We start from the raw sequence: 15,788 nt of genomic DNA, 5'->3' as shown, positions 1-15,788 counted from the left end.
CCGGGAGTTGAAAACGTATATACCAAAAAAATTCTATACGAAAACTACATACTCTCCACTATTGAGCGAAAAGTTCGAGGGTCAACTGCCGTCTCCCGCCCCTTAAAAGCTTCGTCCATGTCTGCATTTGAGAAAAAGTCTTGTGCTACAACTCGTGCCTTATATTGCACAATCTCTTTTCTTTCCTTTTTTTATTTCAATTTATCAAAAGGTATCTTCTACCATGTCATATCACCAATGATTTAATCGTCTTTTGGGCTAATTACAGCCGTTCAAAGTCCTCAACTTTTAATCTCAGCCGTATAAAGTCTCTAAATTCCTACTAGAAGCAGCAGTTCACGGCAGTTCAGCACTCTCTCACCCATGATCTTGCGGTTTCCTGCAGTTTATCAAGATGCACCAATCAGAAATGCAGGTTGCAATGCGGTTTAAAATGTGTTCCTTATTTTCAGGGACTTAGTGGGGTAGTGGACACTTAACTACATATTTTGGTGGCTATATAATACAAGTTCAGGTAGTGTAATCTTCTGTCTTTTTTTCGCTTTTCTTGTATTCATACAGCAACACATCTGCAGCAATGGATATCTCGGATGACTTTGTGGACATTTATGAAGACGATCAGCCTGCAAAGAAAGTAAGTTGGAATGTAAATTATTAGTTAGAAAAGCATGTGGATGGTTTCTAATTGTTTGTGAATTGCACCAAATATTTAGTCTTCTAATATATGGTAGCAACTGTAATTTTTTCAGCTGGGTTTTGATGCAATGACACCGAAGAAGAATCAAATATGCAGCCCAATGAAAGATTCTCCGAAGGTATCGTTTTAAGTCACAGCTAATGTATAAAAATTGTTTTGATGTTTAGTCTGATTTGTTAAATTCTATCAATTTATTGTCTCAGACGGACAGTGGAAGTGTAGAGATCATTTCATATGGACAGTATTTTAGTCCATTCAAATCTGAAATGCATAGGGAGGTTATTGAACAGATGGTGTTTTTTTTAAATAAAGTTTTAGTTGCATAAGTGTATCATGATTGTTTCACACCTATATGTTTTTTTTTTAAAATGTATTATACTAATGTTTTTAGTTCTTGTAGTTTCAGAACATAGAAAAACAAGCTAAAAGAAAGCATGCGCTCCTAACTTGGAAATGGGATGAGGTCATTGATATTACCCAAAGTGAAGATTCGAATGGTCAGAAAGATGATTTTAAGGCAAAACAACAAGATGATTTGGAGTCTGAGTTAAGTGATACAGCAAACTCTTTGGATAGTCCATTGAAAAGATCAAAGATTCCACGTATAACTAAAAATTGCAACGATCATGTTGGATGGGATGAATTTTAAGTTTACTCAGTTTAAGTCCTGTTTTGTCATAGTCATCTTTTATGTTTTGCCTTTCAAGTCAGTGTTTGTTAAGGTTTGTTTGTTCAACTATTTTTAGTTTAAATGTAGTTTCCTTTTTTCAATTTATTTTTCTATGTTTTATATGTTAACTATATTACATATTACATAATGTGTTATCATCAAAATCAACCAATTAGTTAGATTAAGTTTTCCTAACTCGTTGTTTTTGTTACTATTATAATAAGTTTTAGCATATATGTTGATGATTAATTGTTTATTTAATAATAAACATTACTGTTATGAAAAAAGAAAAGAAAATGTAGGTAGCGGTTTTCACCAATTTGTATGTATGTTTATAAAGGTTAAATCTTCTTTTACTTTCAAAATACGTAAAAAAAATTCCAGATATGCATAACTTCAACAGTTATATAAGTAGTTACACATAATTCATAGAAAAACAATCTAGAAAATTAAGTACCCAATAATATCCTGTTTCATGTTAACAAATTCCGTGTTCTCAAACAAGAGGCCTATTTAGGTATTTAAAAAAATATTTAGTCCTTTATAGGTTTTTGAGTTAATAGCCAAAATGGTCCCTGAGGTTTGCTCACTTTTGCCACTTTAGTCCAAAATCCAATTTTTTTAAATCTAGGTCCCTGAGGTTTGCATTTTGTTGTCATTTTAGTCCAAATTTCAAAAAAGTCTTATTTTGTCAATTTTTTTTACAGAATTTTGTCTTTATCCTCATTTCTCATAAGGGCAATTCTGTCATTCTAGATTATTATAAAGTAATTTATATTAAAGAAAAAAACCCTCTTTAAAAAAACCCTCTCTCTCTCTCTTCACAAGCACCACCACCTCTCTCTCTCTCTCTCTCTCTCTCTACTCCTCTCTGCCGCCACCACTTTAAAAACCCAGATGAAATGGATCTGACCAGATGAAGAACCCAGATGAAATGGATCTGACCAAATCGACGAACAACAACAACAAAACCGCCCCTGTCTCTCTCTCTCTCTCTTCTCCCTCTCTCTCTTCCGGATGGATCTAAGTTGTTTGCAGGTGGTTGGTGATTAGGGTTGTTTGCAGGTTGTTTGATTAGGGTTGTTTGCAGGTTTGGGGTTAGGGTTCCGGTGGAGATGGTGGCGGTGGGAGGGTTAGTCGAAACCTAAAATCGCTTTGCAGCCTCCTATTAAATTGTTGATTTAATTCCGATGGTCGTCACCCAAAATCAGACGTTTCACAGCCGGAATCCTAATTATATTACAACCTGCAACCTTTAATTTCTATTCAAAGCTTTAAAATAGAGGGTTTCTGGTGACTTGTAAGAAATTGGGGGTTTTTTGGTGATTCAAGAGATGAAGACGAGAGAGAGGGAGAGAGAGATGTTGGTGGTGGGTCTGGCCGGAAATGCAGAAGTAGTTGCGGTGGTGGAAGGTTGTGATGATGGTGGGGTGGGTGGTGACGGTGGTGGTGGAAGGTAGTGATTATGGTGGGGTGGATGGTGACGGTGGTGGTGGGAGGCGGTGATGCTGGTGGTAGAAGGCGGTGATGGTGGTGGGTCTTTGTGTGAATGTCTGTATGTATATATATATAATATATAATTAATTTTGTTTTAATTTATTAAAAGAGTAATTGAAATGACCAAAATGCCCCTACACAAAAGGACAAAACAATCAGGTTTCAATACTCAAAAAGGAGGTTTTTGAAATTTGGACTAAAATGGCAACAAAATGCAAACCTCAGGGACCCAGATTTAAAAAATTTGGATTTTGGACTAAAGTGGCAAAAGTGAGCAAACCTCAGGGACCATTTTGGCTATTAACTCTAGGTTTTTTTAAAATAATAAGTTTTCTATTATTTAGAGTGAAAATTCAAAATAGCATTCAGTTATATAAATAACAACGGGAAAAGAATAAGATATTTTGAAAAAAAAAACCTATAAAAAGACGGTTATACTGAATTAATGTGGAAGTCAGCCTTCTTAGTCACGTTACCATGATCATCGGGCCACTAGGCGATGATCAAGTAACTAACTTAGGGTTTTAGAAATTAATACAATCGTTCGGTTATGTTAAGTTTATTTCTAAGTCAGTCCACTTACCCACTTGTCATGATCCTTGCTCACTAACCCATGATTGAATAACTACCTAAGTTTTACTCAATAAATGAACTGTTTTCATTAAAAGTCGGACATGTAGCTCTATATAAGATATCACTAATATCCCTAAACTTCGTGTATTACTGTATTTCTAGATTCTAATATCAGAAACTATCGAGTTATGAAAAAGTTGAAGGGGTGCCTCTACTCAACCTCTGAGTCGAACACTAAGTTGCCTGACCTTGGTCCTGACTTAATAATGTCAGAGATACTGCCAAGACTTCCTGCAAAATGTGTAGGTCGTGCAAAGAAGGTATGTAAAGAATGGTTGTCATGTATATCGTCGAAGGAGTTTGTCATGATGCACTGTAGACATATGTGTAAGGGGTCTAGACAAAAAATTCTTAGTATTGGACAGGAATCATGCTTTATTTCCAGCCCGGGTGTTGATTTAGTCGATGAGAAAACCATGATTACCCTACCGTTTCATGTTCGCCCTTCTGATGTGTGGATTTTATCAAGCTTGAATGGGCTTTTATGTGTTTGTTTACGCAATACGTTTGAAATGCTTATTTGGAATCCATTGATCCGTAGTTGCATCAACATATCTGATTCTAAGTCTTATGGTTTTTTCAAAATCTATTCCGATGCTGTTGGCCTATACATCGATTCCTCTAATGATTACAGAGTTTTACATATAAAACGTGGTCGTTTTACAGTTGATGTTATGGCTTATTCAAGGAGGACCAGTCATTGGAAGAGAATACCGTTTTTACAAAAAAGGCATTACCATACTAATGGTTATGTGTGGTCGGGGGGGGGGGGGGGACTTTTTGTGAGGATGGTTTATATTTTACTGTATTCCAGTTTTGGCTTGCTGGTGATATTGTCATAATTCGATTTGATGTGAATACAGAGACGTTTTCAGAAATAGGGTTTCCATATGTTGGCAATGGTGAAACATGTCAGGGGAACTTGGTTAATATGAATAACAAACTTCACGTGTTTGTTAGTCATGGGTTTATAGATATGGCTGTGGATCTATGGCGTTATGAAGGTGAGCATTGGACGAAGGTCATGTTGTTTCCGAAGATCAGTTATATTCCAACGCCAGTTTGGTGCTCAATTACACATGTTAGTTCAGAAGAAAAGTGTTTTGTGATGACAGATTGGGGTGAGGTTTATGAAATAGATTTGAACAAGAAGACATGTGACCTTTTCATACCAAGCGATTGGAATCATGCTATACGGACAACAATGTATGTGGAAACTATTGTGCCAGCAAGTCTTCAGTAATACATGTTGTTTGCTAATCCCTTTTTTTTCTTTTTGCTTCGAAATGTTTGTTGAATTTTGAAAAATTCCTTCATCTGATGTAATGTTCTTTTTTTAGTTAATGTTTGCTTTTTTACTCTACTATTTGTTTGTGTGTTATTTGTTTATAAAGAATTGCTTATATATTATGTTTAGATAAATATAAAATTATATTTTTAATTGTTATTGTATTCCAATGTCAGTACACATAAAAGTTTTTAATAAATATGTCTTCATTAGTGGAATTATCAAATAGTTTAATATTTTTGTTGATACATTTACAGAAGTTCAGCTTTGTTTATAAAAAATTCAAATGAAAATTTAGCTGGTATATAAAACTTATAGGTTTAGTAACTGATTATGCAGTTATTTTAAAAATATTTTCAGTTTAGCCCACTTTCCCACTATCCCATGATTTATTAATTGTCTGAATTAATATTAACTTCCATGAGAAAAATTCAGATATTAGCTCTATATAATGTAGTTCTATGACCTTACAGTGTCGCTTTCTTTCTTCGAATTTTGTTTACCATAAAAATCATCATATTGAGTAGCTTTGGAGAGCCAGTTGGAGAATTAAGGTATGTTTTCCTAATCTCTTTAGTTCATCTTTTTTCTACAAATCAGTTTGAATGTGTGTTTACTTTTTTAGTTTAAACAATAGAATCAAAACCATTTAGGTGTTTGATATATGTTCAAATACATGTAGACCGATTTCTTATTAAATGTGAACATTCTACCAGTGTCAGATCAAAGCTAAGTACACTTAAGTGTTATATCTAAAACGCAGTCTATAACTTATATGAAAAACATAAATTGTGCAAATTATACCTTTAAATTCAAACAATGTTTTATTAAAGCAAACACATAGGCATAATAAGAAGTATGAATCAGTGGTTAGAAAGACTTACAGTGCCATAATTTTTTATTAAGAGCATGGGTTGCAAGATTCACAATATGTCCGTAAGCTGATTCAAACTCTCAAGGATAAGCCTAGCTTCTGTCTTTCATATGATCCCTCCTGTTAGCACATTAAAACAGACAAAACCTTACTACTGATTCAATGATGTAGTCATAAGCATAAGAAATAAAACTTACAAAGTGTCTGCCAAGTTTTGGATCCAACTCAGCCCCCATTTGTTTATGTTCTAGAGCTTATCTACGCCATGTCTTTAACTCGGTGGTAACATATTGAGGACAACGAAAAATCCTAAGCCCATCAATCTACCGAAACACAGATCTGGCATGTTTGCATAACTGAAGGCCTAAATTCCGAATATCTCTAATCGAATATGAATAAGCATAATAATATCAATCCACAACCGTTAACCCTAAAATTGCCTTAATACAGTTCTGACATGTTTGAATAACTCAAACCCTAAAATCCGGAGGTTATTTATCAAATATGAAGATCCACATCCATTAACCCTAATCGATAATCAAAGAAGGTATTAATCGAATATGAAGAACCCTAGTCGAACAAAATAGTATGATGTATAATATGCTAGGGTTTATTGAGGTAAATACCTTGAAATTTTGAATCGATTGAACTGATGATACGTATGACGGAGAAGAATGGAGTGTACACAAGTATGTGAATGGCCGTGGAAACTGTTGATGTCTCGATGAATACGGGATGCAGAGAGGAACGACTTGGACAAGAAAGAGGGATGAATTCATCGCATATGTGGTTAGGGTTGAGTTAACTGCCGTTATGTAGTATCCGTTTCTTAATTTGGATTATCCGTATTCAGTATCCAAACCGGCCCGTCTCATGTTTACCTGAACCGGTTTGTTAACTTGGCCCAAAATGCTAATGTGATATATCTGGCCCATATTGATACAAATTCATACTTTAGTTTGTAATAATTGTTTTATTGTTATTAGTTAACATATTTTTGTTGATTTAATTTTTATTTTTAATATTTTTATTATCCTATATTGTGATAATACATGTTTTCTTTGTTAGTTATAATATTATATAAATATTCAAGACCTATTATTAGTATGTATTTTATGCTTGAAACTTATGATGATTTAATTTATTTTTCTTTGTAAATTGTGTTTTTAGATAAAAGCGGTATGTCGTGCCTTCCATTTTTATTAGTAATGTTGGATATAATTGCAAGATTTCCACCAAAAAATGTTGCTCAATGTAAGCTTGTCTGCAAGGAGTGGTTAGATTTCATTTTAGAACGTAGGTTTGTAAGGGCTCATTGTCATTACATGCGTGCATCGACTGATCAAAAATTGTTGATGTTGGTTGGAAGACTATCGAAGTACATTCCTTAAATTATAAGTCCCCGGGATTTATTTTACCAAGAGATGTTACCCGCCCGTTCTATGCTTATCCTTCTAGAATGTTTTTTTTGGCAAGTTTGGATGGTATGTTGTGTGTTTGTCTCCAAAACACTTGTGAGTTGGTTGTTTGGAATCCATTGACGACTAAGTTCAAGAAGTTGGCAAATTCTAATTCGCAAGGTTTCTACAAAGTTGATAGTGATGCTTTAGGATTTTTTGTTGACTCTTCTGATGATTACAACATTTTACATATTAAACGTAGACGAGGTACAATGACCGTTTATATTTATTCGATGGAGTTGAATTCATGGAGTACTGTACGCTTCCTAAAACACCGCCCGTACCACCATTATACCTACCTTTGGTCGCCAGCAACTTTGTGTGGTGGTGGTTTATATTTTGTCGTTACCCAATGTCATGGTCGTTCAGATGGATTGACGGTTATTCGTTTTGATGTGAATTCAAAGTCGTTTTCTGAATTGTGTTTCCCCAATGTATATGACGATGAAGTTAGTGGAAGTTTAGTTAACATAAACGAGGAGCTTCATATGTATGTTTGTATCGGAAACTATGACTATAGACGAGAAATTGTATTGTGGAGGCTTAAAAATAAAAGTTGGATGAAGGTTTTTGCATATCCTTATAAGTTGTGGATGCCATTATCAACTATGTGTTCTTTCACATACTACAATTTGCCAGGGACATGTCTTGTGATAACGAATTTTGGAAAAGTGATTGAAATTGATTTGCAACGGGATCATCTAGGTTATTTCTGCCGTATGTTTTTCTATAGGCAAATGCATGGTGCGGTTTACACAGAGACCATAGCTTCCCCAGATTATTAGTTTGAGAAAGTTTTATCTTGTAATTTTCGTAACTTTGAGTTTAAGTGGTACCTTGTAGTTGTCATAATGTTACTTTTGTTGTTGCTTCTATTTTGGTAATTTGATGTTGCAATTTTTAAAGTTTTGGTTGTCCTTGAGATATTATATATGTTTCTAGCATTTTATGTTTTGTGTGACATTATAATTGACTCTTGTCATGCTTTTCTAAAGATATATGTATCAGAAGGTGTTGATATGAGTGCACCTATATCAACTGATTCCGATTCAATTTCTTCGGTCCCTTCGCATGAAACGTCAGCATCTACACGTGTTGAATGTCGTAGGGGCCGTGGACGTATGGGCCGTCCTCGATTGCGGGAGCGACTTCCTGTTGTGACGCCTGATGTTGCATCCTCTCAACGGTGTTCTTACGGTGTGGTTATCTATGTTCTTGTATTTCTTATGATTTTTTTTCATATGCTAACACCCCTTATTGTCCGTTTGTTATGGGGTTTGCATGTTTATATTTACCATGTAAACCCTTTAAACTTGTTAGTGCTACTGTTGCTGTGTATGCAGTTGGTAGTTCTAGCAGAAGTGTGGTACGCTATATGCGTATGCCAAATGAAAATGTGCAACCTTCTCCGATCACTTCAATTTCGGATTCATTTGCGGTTATACGTACCACTCAGGAAAATATATCTTCTAATGCAACGACTGAAGTAGGGCGTAGACGGACGGGCCAAATGGGTCGTCCTCGATTACGTGATCGCCCTTCTGATTTAACATGTGAGGCTACAAGTACTCAAAGACGTTGCAATGGTACGCTTGATTGAGTTCTCGTGTTTGTTATGTGTTTTCACCCAATAGCACCCATGATTTTATATTATGTGGGTTAAGCCTTTTAAGTTGAATAGGTTTATTGTTATCTTTGCTTTTTTTAGTTGATCGTATCAACAGAGGTGTTGTGCATTATACCAGTAGAACAAATGGAGCTGCGCAATCTTCATTAGGTTCAACGGTTTCACAAACATCTGGATGTCTACATTCGAATCAGATGGAAGTACCTTCCCGTGCAAACGTCTTTCAAGACGAAAACAGACATCGTAAACATCATATTTTTTTCTTGTGATACTTTGTATATATGAACACCTTATATGACATTGATAGTGTTTTCTTACACTTTACTTACCTTTTTTAGGGCGATGTCCGTCGTATTGGGATATCGGTGATGCAAACCATAGTTGTGTTCATTGTGGAGCTATGCTTTGGTATGAGGAACAAACTATTAAAAGTTTAACTCCTCGTGTTCCAAGTTTTTCATTATGTTGTAGTGAAGGAAAGGTTTGCTTGCCATTTCTTCGACATCCTCCTCAAACATTGGGTCGTCTTCTTGATTACAATGGGGAATCACGATCTCGAGTGTTTAGAGAAAACATAAAGCTTTTAAATGCGATGTTTGCATTTACCTCAACCGGTGGGAGAATATCTACGGATTTAAATGATGGTCGTGGGCCTTATACATTCCGTTTGAATGGCCACAACCATCATAATATTGGATCATTGTTGCCTATGCATCCTGATGGACGCCCTAGATTTGCTCAATTGTACGTTTATGACACGGAAAATGAGATTGATAATCACTTTTATGCTTTGCGAAATTGTGTGTCACCAACGTCTGATCAAGTCATCCTGCGCACATTAGTGAATGACTTGCTGTTGATGCTTGATGCGAACAATGCATTGGTGCAGGCTTTTAGGATGGCACGTGAAAGGTTTATTGACAACTCAATGCAACGTCTTACGCTTCGCTTGCTTGGTACGGGAAATAGAAGAGAAGGACAATATTCTTTGCCTACTGTTCCTGAAGTGGCTGCATTGATTCCAGGTGACGGAAATCCTACGGACTCACGTGATATTATTATTGAAGAACGTGGTAGTCGTAGTGCAAAGCGTATATCTGAATTGCACCCAAGTTTTATGGCGTTGCAGTATCCTTTGTTGTTTCCGTATGGAGAAGATGGATTCCATCTTAATATTCCTCTATGTAATATATCTGCATCAAGTAGGCGGCAATCGGTTTCATTAAGAGAATATTATTCTTACCGTTTACAACTTAGGAGGAATGAAGGTAAGACATTACACAAATCTGGCCGTTTATTTCAGACGTATGTTGTGGACTGTTATTCAGCTATCCTTGAACATGAGATGAATTGGTTTAAACAAAACCAAAACACTATTTGTTCGGATTTGTATAATGGTTTATATGATCGTATCGCTGATGGTGAAACAAGTTGTGAAGCAGTTGGTCGACGTGTTATCCTGCCAGCAACATTTGCCTGTGGGCCAAGATATATGATTCAACAGTATCAAGATGCAATGGCTATTTGTCGTTGGGCTGGGGCTCCGGACCTTTTTATTACTATGACATGCAATTCAAAATGGCCGGAAATTACCCGACACATTCAAGCAACAACCCCTGGTATGAGTGCATCCGACCGCCCGGACATTGTTGCCCGTGTTTTCAAAATTAAACTTGATGAACTTATCAAAGACATAAGGAAAAGGAATATTTTTGGACACACGAAAGCAGGTTTGTTACTAGCATTTCCATTGTCTAAATATTATACGATTTTTTTTATTCTATAGCTAGGTGTAATATTTGTTTTGGTCATTTTTTAGTTATCTATACAATCGAGTTTCAGAAACGAGGACTTCCACACTCTCATATTCTTCTTTTTTTACAACCTGAAGATAAGATTAATACGGTTGACAATATCGATAAATATATATCTGCTGAGCTTCCTTCGGAGGTGGAAGACCCTATAGCTTTCGGTATTGTTCGTACGCAAATGATGCATGGTCCATGTGGTTTGCTCAACCCTTCAAGTCCTTGTATGCATAATGGTGTATGTAGTAAAGGGTACCCAAAGAATTATTGTGAGGAGACATTCATCCGAAATGATGGTTGGCCGTGTTTTAAGAGGCCCAATAATTCAAGAGTTGTTAAAGTTGGTTCTCAAGATATTAAGCTTGATAATCGGTATGTTGTTCCGTATAACCGTGAATTGTTGGTGAAATATGGTTGTCACATTAATGTTGAGTGGTGCAACCAAGGGATGTTAGTCAAGTATCTTTTTACTTATATAAACAAAGGTACAGATCGTGCAACTGTGGTTTTGGAAGGTGCTCAAAATAGGACAACGTTTGCGTCCTTATTACATAATGAAAATGAAATTGAGTAATATTTAAATTGTCGGTATATATCTTCTATTGAGGCATGTTGGAAGATTTTTGAATTTGAAATGAAGTACCGTGATGTTGCTGTTGAGCGATTACCTTTTCATGAGGAAGGGTGTAACAGAGTGTATTTTCATGATAATGATGAGGTTGAGGAAGTTGCCCAACGTGCTACGGCTAGCATGTCAAAATTTACTGAATGGTTTCGTGCAAATGAAAGGTTTCCGCATGGTCGTTCTTTGACATATGTAGACTTTCCAACAAAGTTCACTTGGCATGAAAAGGAGAAGGAGTGGTTGCCACGACATAGGACGACTTGTATTGGCCGCATTTATTATGTGAGCCCATCGATGGGTGAAAAGTATTACCTACGTATGTTATTAAATGTTCAACGTGGGCCATTAAGCTTTAAAGACATTCGTACAGTTGATGGTGTTGAGCATCCAACTTATATGTCTGCTTGCAATGCGTTGGGTTTGTTAGGAGATGATGTTGAGTGGGTAGATTCAATACGTGAAGCTTCTCAATGGCAATTGGGGAATCAACTTCGTGATTTATTTGTCTGCATTCTATTGTTTTGTACGGTTAGTAATCAATGGAGGTTATTTTTTGATTGTCTACCTTACTTATCAGATGATATTGCTTACAATCGACGCACAATGCTGCAGAATGATGATGTGGTATTCACAGATGAAGAGATTCTCAATCATACATTGATTGAGATTGAAAGAGTTTTAATTGGTCATGGTAAAAGTTTATTAGATTTTCCTAATTTGCCTCAAATTGATCGTCAATTGGTTGATACTATGGAAAATCGGTTGATTATGGCTGAGCGCACCTTCAATATTGAAGAAGAAATGACGCTTTTTCATGATTTATTTCGTGGATTGAATGCTGAACAAAGGGAGGTGTTTGATTATGTATGTGATTGTGTTGATAGACGGACGGGTGGTGCTGTTTTTGGTAGTGGAGGGACGGGAAAAACGTATTTATGGAAGACTCTCATTTCCTGTTTTCGTTCACGTGGCCAAATCGTCTTGTCTGTTGCTTCTTCTGGGATTGCCTCTCTTCCACTACCTGGTGGTCGTACAGCGCATTCGCGTTTTAAGATTCCCTTTGAACTTGATAAGGATTCTTGCTGCTCGATTGATGTTGGGACGGATCTTGCTGGGCTGATTAATGATGCTGCGCTTATAATATGGGATGAGGCACCGCTGCAACATCGTTATGCATTTGAAGCGGTTGACCGTACTTTTAGAGATATTTGTCGAAATAATATACCTGGTGTAGACCGTCGAGTATTTGGAGGGAAATGTGTCGCTCTTGGAGGAGACTTTCGACAAATTCTTCCTGTTATTCCGCTTGCTCCGCGTAGTGAGATTGTTGCTTCGGTTGTGAATAAGTCATCGACTATATGGGGTGCGTGTAAGGTGTTTTCTTTAACGATTAATATGCGGTTGAATAGTTCAAGTGTTAATGACGATGTTGTAATACAGCATCGAGATTTCAATAAGTGGATTTTAGATATGGGGTCTGGTCGTCTTCCTGCAATTTCGCTAGACGGGGAAGATGAGAGAACTTGGATTAATATACCTCGCGATCTATTGATTCCTGTTTCAGATAATCCTATTGAATCAGTTGTTTCAGATACATTTCCTAATATAGAAGAACGATTCACTGATGTTTCTTACCTACAGGAGCGCTGTATTTTATCATCGACTAACAATGAGGTTGATACGATTAATCTACATGTTCTTGATAAGTTGCCAGGTGACAATCATGAGTTACTTAGTCTCGATTCCATTTGTGCAAGTACAAATAATATTGAAGAAATGCAGGCTATGTATCCTACGGAGTTTCTTAATACTTTACAGTTTTCTGGCTTACCGAATCACATATTAAAGTTAAAGGTTGGGGCACTAATCATATTGCTACGTAACTTGAATCTCAAGAAAGGATTGTGTAATGGGACCCGTTTAGTGGTTACTCAAATAAGTCGTCGTGTTATTGAGGGCGTTATTATTACGGGTACGCATGTTGGAGAAAGAGCTTTTATTTATAGAATCGATATGACGCCAACTTCTACATGTTGGCCTTTCCACTTTAAGAGAAGACAGTTTCCCGTGAAACTATGTTTTGCTATGACAATTAATAAAAGTCAGGGCCAAACATTTAAACATGTTTGTGGTTACTTGGTAAAGCCTATTTTTTCACATGGTCAACTTTATGTGATTGCCTCCCGTGTTACATCTCGAGCTGGTCTACGATTTTATGTTGATAATGATGGCAAGTGTTCTAACCAATTAACAAGAAATGTTGTTTATAAGGAAGTTTTTTATAACTTACCTTTGATGTCAAGTGATGCATTGGTCTGAGTGTTTTGTATGTTGTTATTGAGAAGTGGAATTGCTACCGTGTACGCTTCTATAAAGGTAGCATATTATGTCTCTCTTATTTGAACACTTGTATTTAATGTTTACTTACTTTATATATTGGTTTAGTTGACTAAATATGCCATTTGTAATTACGTTGTTTTGCATGTGGTTTTTATGTGTTTGGTTGTTATATATAGATATATATTTCCTTTATGTATATTTTGTTATTAATATAAGCTTTCCATAACATTTTTTTGTTTCCATGTTTTAGGTTCTCATAATATAGAATGGGACATCGGTACATTTCAGACTTGATGCCTGGTATTACTGACCAATGGCAAGTCACTGTAATGGTCACACGTTCTTGGACAACATACATTCCTAGCTCAAATCGTATATTGTCATTTGATGTCATCCTTTCAGATGAACGCGTAAGGCATTTTTTTAATTAATTAAAAAAACTATAATATATATGTTTTGTAATGTTGCATGTTTTCCTTGCAGGATTGTTCAATTCATGCAAAAATTCCTTTTCATTTGATGCATCTTTTTACTAATCGTTTGGAGGATGGTTGCGTGTATAGGCTATATGGTTTTGAGGTTCTTGTATACGACTCATGGTATCGTCCGTTGAAACGTGATTGCTATGTTAAGTTTATGCGATCTACGTCAATTAGTCCATCAAGAGTTCAACCGAGCTTATTTAGACGTCATGTTTTTGAGCCGATGCCTTTTAACATGCTTGGATCACGCTTGAAGAATGACATATATCTAACAGGTTTAGTTGTTGTTTTTCTCTTTGCGTCTTCATGTCTATATATAATTATATTTTTTATGTAGATGTTGTGGGTGTTCTTCGTGTGTGGGGTTATCTTGATACTGATTTGCGGTCTTCACAATCAAATAATCGGGAAGCACGACGAATTGTTTTATCCGATGAAGTGTAAGTTTTTTAGATTGTTTTTGTGGCGCATTCTATGTTTTTTATTATTTTTTTTGTTTTTGCTTATTTTGGAATGGTTGTGTTTTTATTAAATATAGTGGTAATAATCTCAATGCTTCTTTATGGGGCCAACTTGCACTTAAGTATACTGATGAGGACATGAGGCGCCATGCCACTAATGCAGTTGTTGTTGTATTAACATCTTGCAAGGTTCGATTGTTTGAAGGTATGTGTAATGTAATAGATGAAATATTTGTATGCATATTTTTAATATATATACTTGATCCATTGGTGTTTTTTTTTTGGTTAGGTGCTCCTTGTGTGATGTCAACAGTTGCATCTCAATTATATATTAACTTGTCATCACCAGTTTGTGATGTCTTCAAGACAATGTATATTATTCCTTGTATTAAAGGTTATTTATGTTTCAAAGCATTGTATGTTTTAATGCAACTTATTTTATGTCCTTTGAAGGTTACCGGTGCCTGTTTTATTTAAAGCTAACACACCACAAAATGAAGACTCTATATCTTTTGTTTTTGGTGTAGATCAATTATTTTAATAACGTTTAACTTGCTTTTACAATGTTTTTAATTGATACCATATATTTTTTGCTTTGCAGGGGACATTTTATAACATCTTTGGTACTATAGTTGATGTTGATTTGTTTAATGATTGGAAGTATGTTAAATGTTCTAAATGTCGAAAGAAGGTGCGGTTCATGGATGCTACCTATTATTGTGTATCATGTCAACAAAATGTTCTCAATCCCCAGATAGCGTAAGTCTTTATATATTGTTGTGTTTTTATATTGTTTTCTTAATTATAAGATTTTGACAGTTTCAAGTTGGTTGTCCGCGTGGTTGATAATGATGTTGAGATGACGTGCGTTCTTTTTGATGATGTTGTGATTGCACTTATTGGGATTACTGCGGAGGAGTTGCTTTCTAAAAGTTTGTCTGAGGTATAAACCAAATATTTCGTTAATATCTTATTTTATATGGATGAATGATTTGCTTTATTTGCTAATGTTTGTCTATGTCAATAATAATGTTATTCTGTTTCTGCAGGGTGTTAATGATCCTTTATGGGCTCACACATATTTGGTTGATTCTTTATATGCTAGGAGTGTTACATTTCGGATTAAGATTGATGAATATAACTTGGCACCTCACTATTCTTATCGCTTTACTGTGTCAAAGTTCATTAAGGATTATATCGAATCGCACACGAATAACATTAGTTTATCTACGGCTAGTACTTGCACGGATGATATAGATCATGTTTTTGAAGACAATGAAGATGAATGCACAGAGTTTTTTTCAAGAGTCTCAACTGAAGAAATGG

The 15,788-nt window shown here is 35.7% G+C and overlaps 1 long non-coding RNA gene across 1 annotated transcript; it reads left to right on the top strand.

Annotated features, from left to right (window-relative positions):
* Nucleotides 1-598: 598 nt before the first annotated feature.
* On the top strand, nt 599-988 carry LOC110934459. Its single transcript, XR_002588360.2, has 3 exons — nt 599-634; nt 750-815; nt 901-988. It is a non-coding gene; the product is annotated as an uncharacterized LOC110934459 (long non-coding RNA).
* Nucleotides 989-15,788: the final 14,800 nt, after the last annotated feature.

Source organism: Helianthus annuus, chromosome 4 (assembly GCF_002127325.2).
Source record: "Helianthus annuus cultivar XRQ/B chromosome 4, HanXRQr2.0-SUNRISE, whole genome shotgun sequence".
Lineage (NCBI taxonomy): Eukaryota > Viridiplantae > Streptophyta > Magnoliopsida > Asterales > Asteraceae > Helianthus > Helianthus annuus.
Note: the sequence above shows the minus strand (reverse complement) of the source record. Positions and strands in the feature narration are given on the sequence as shown.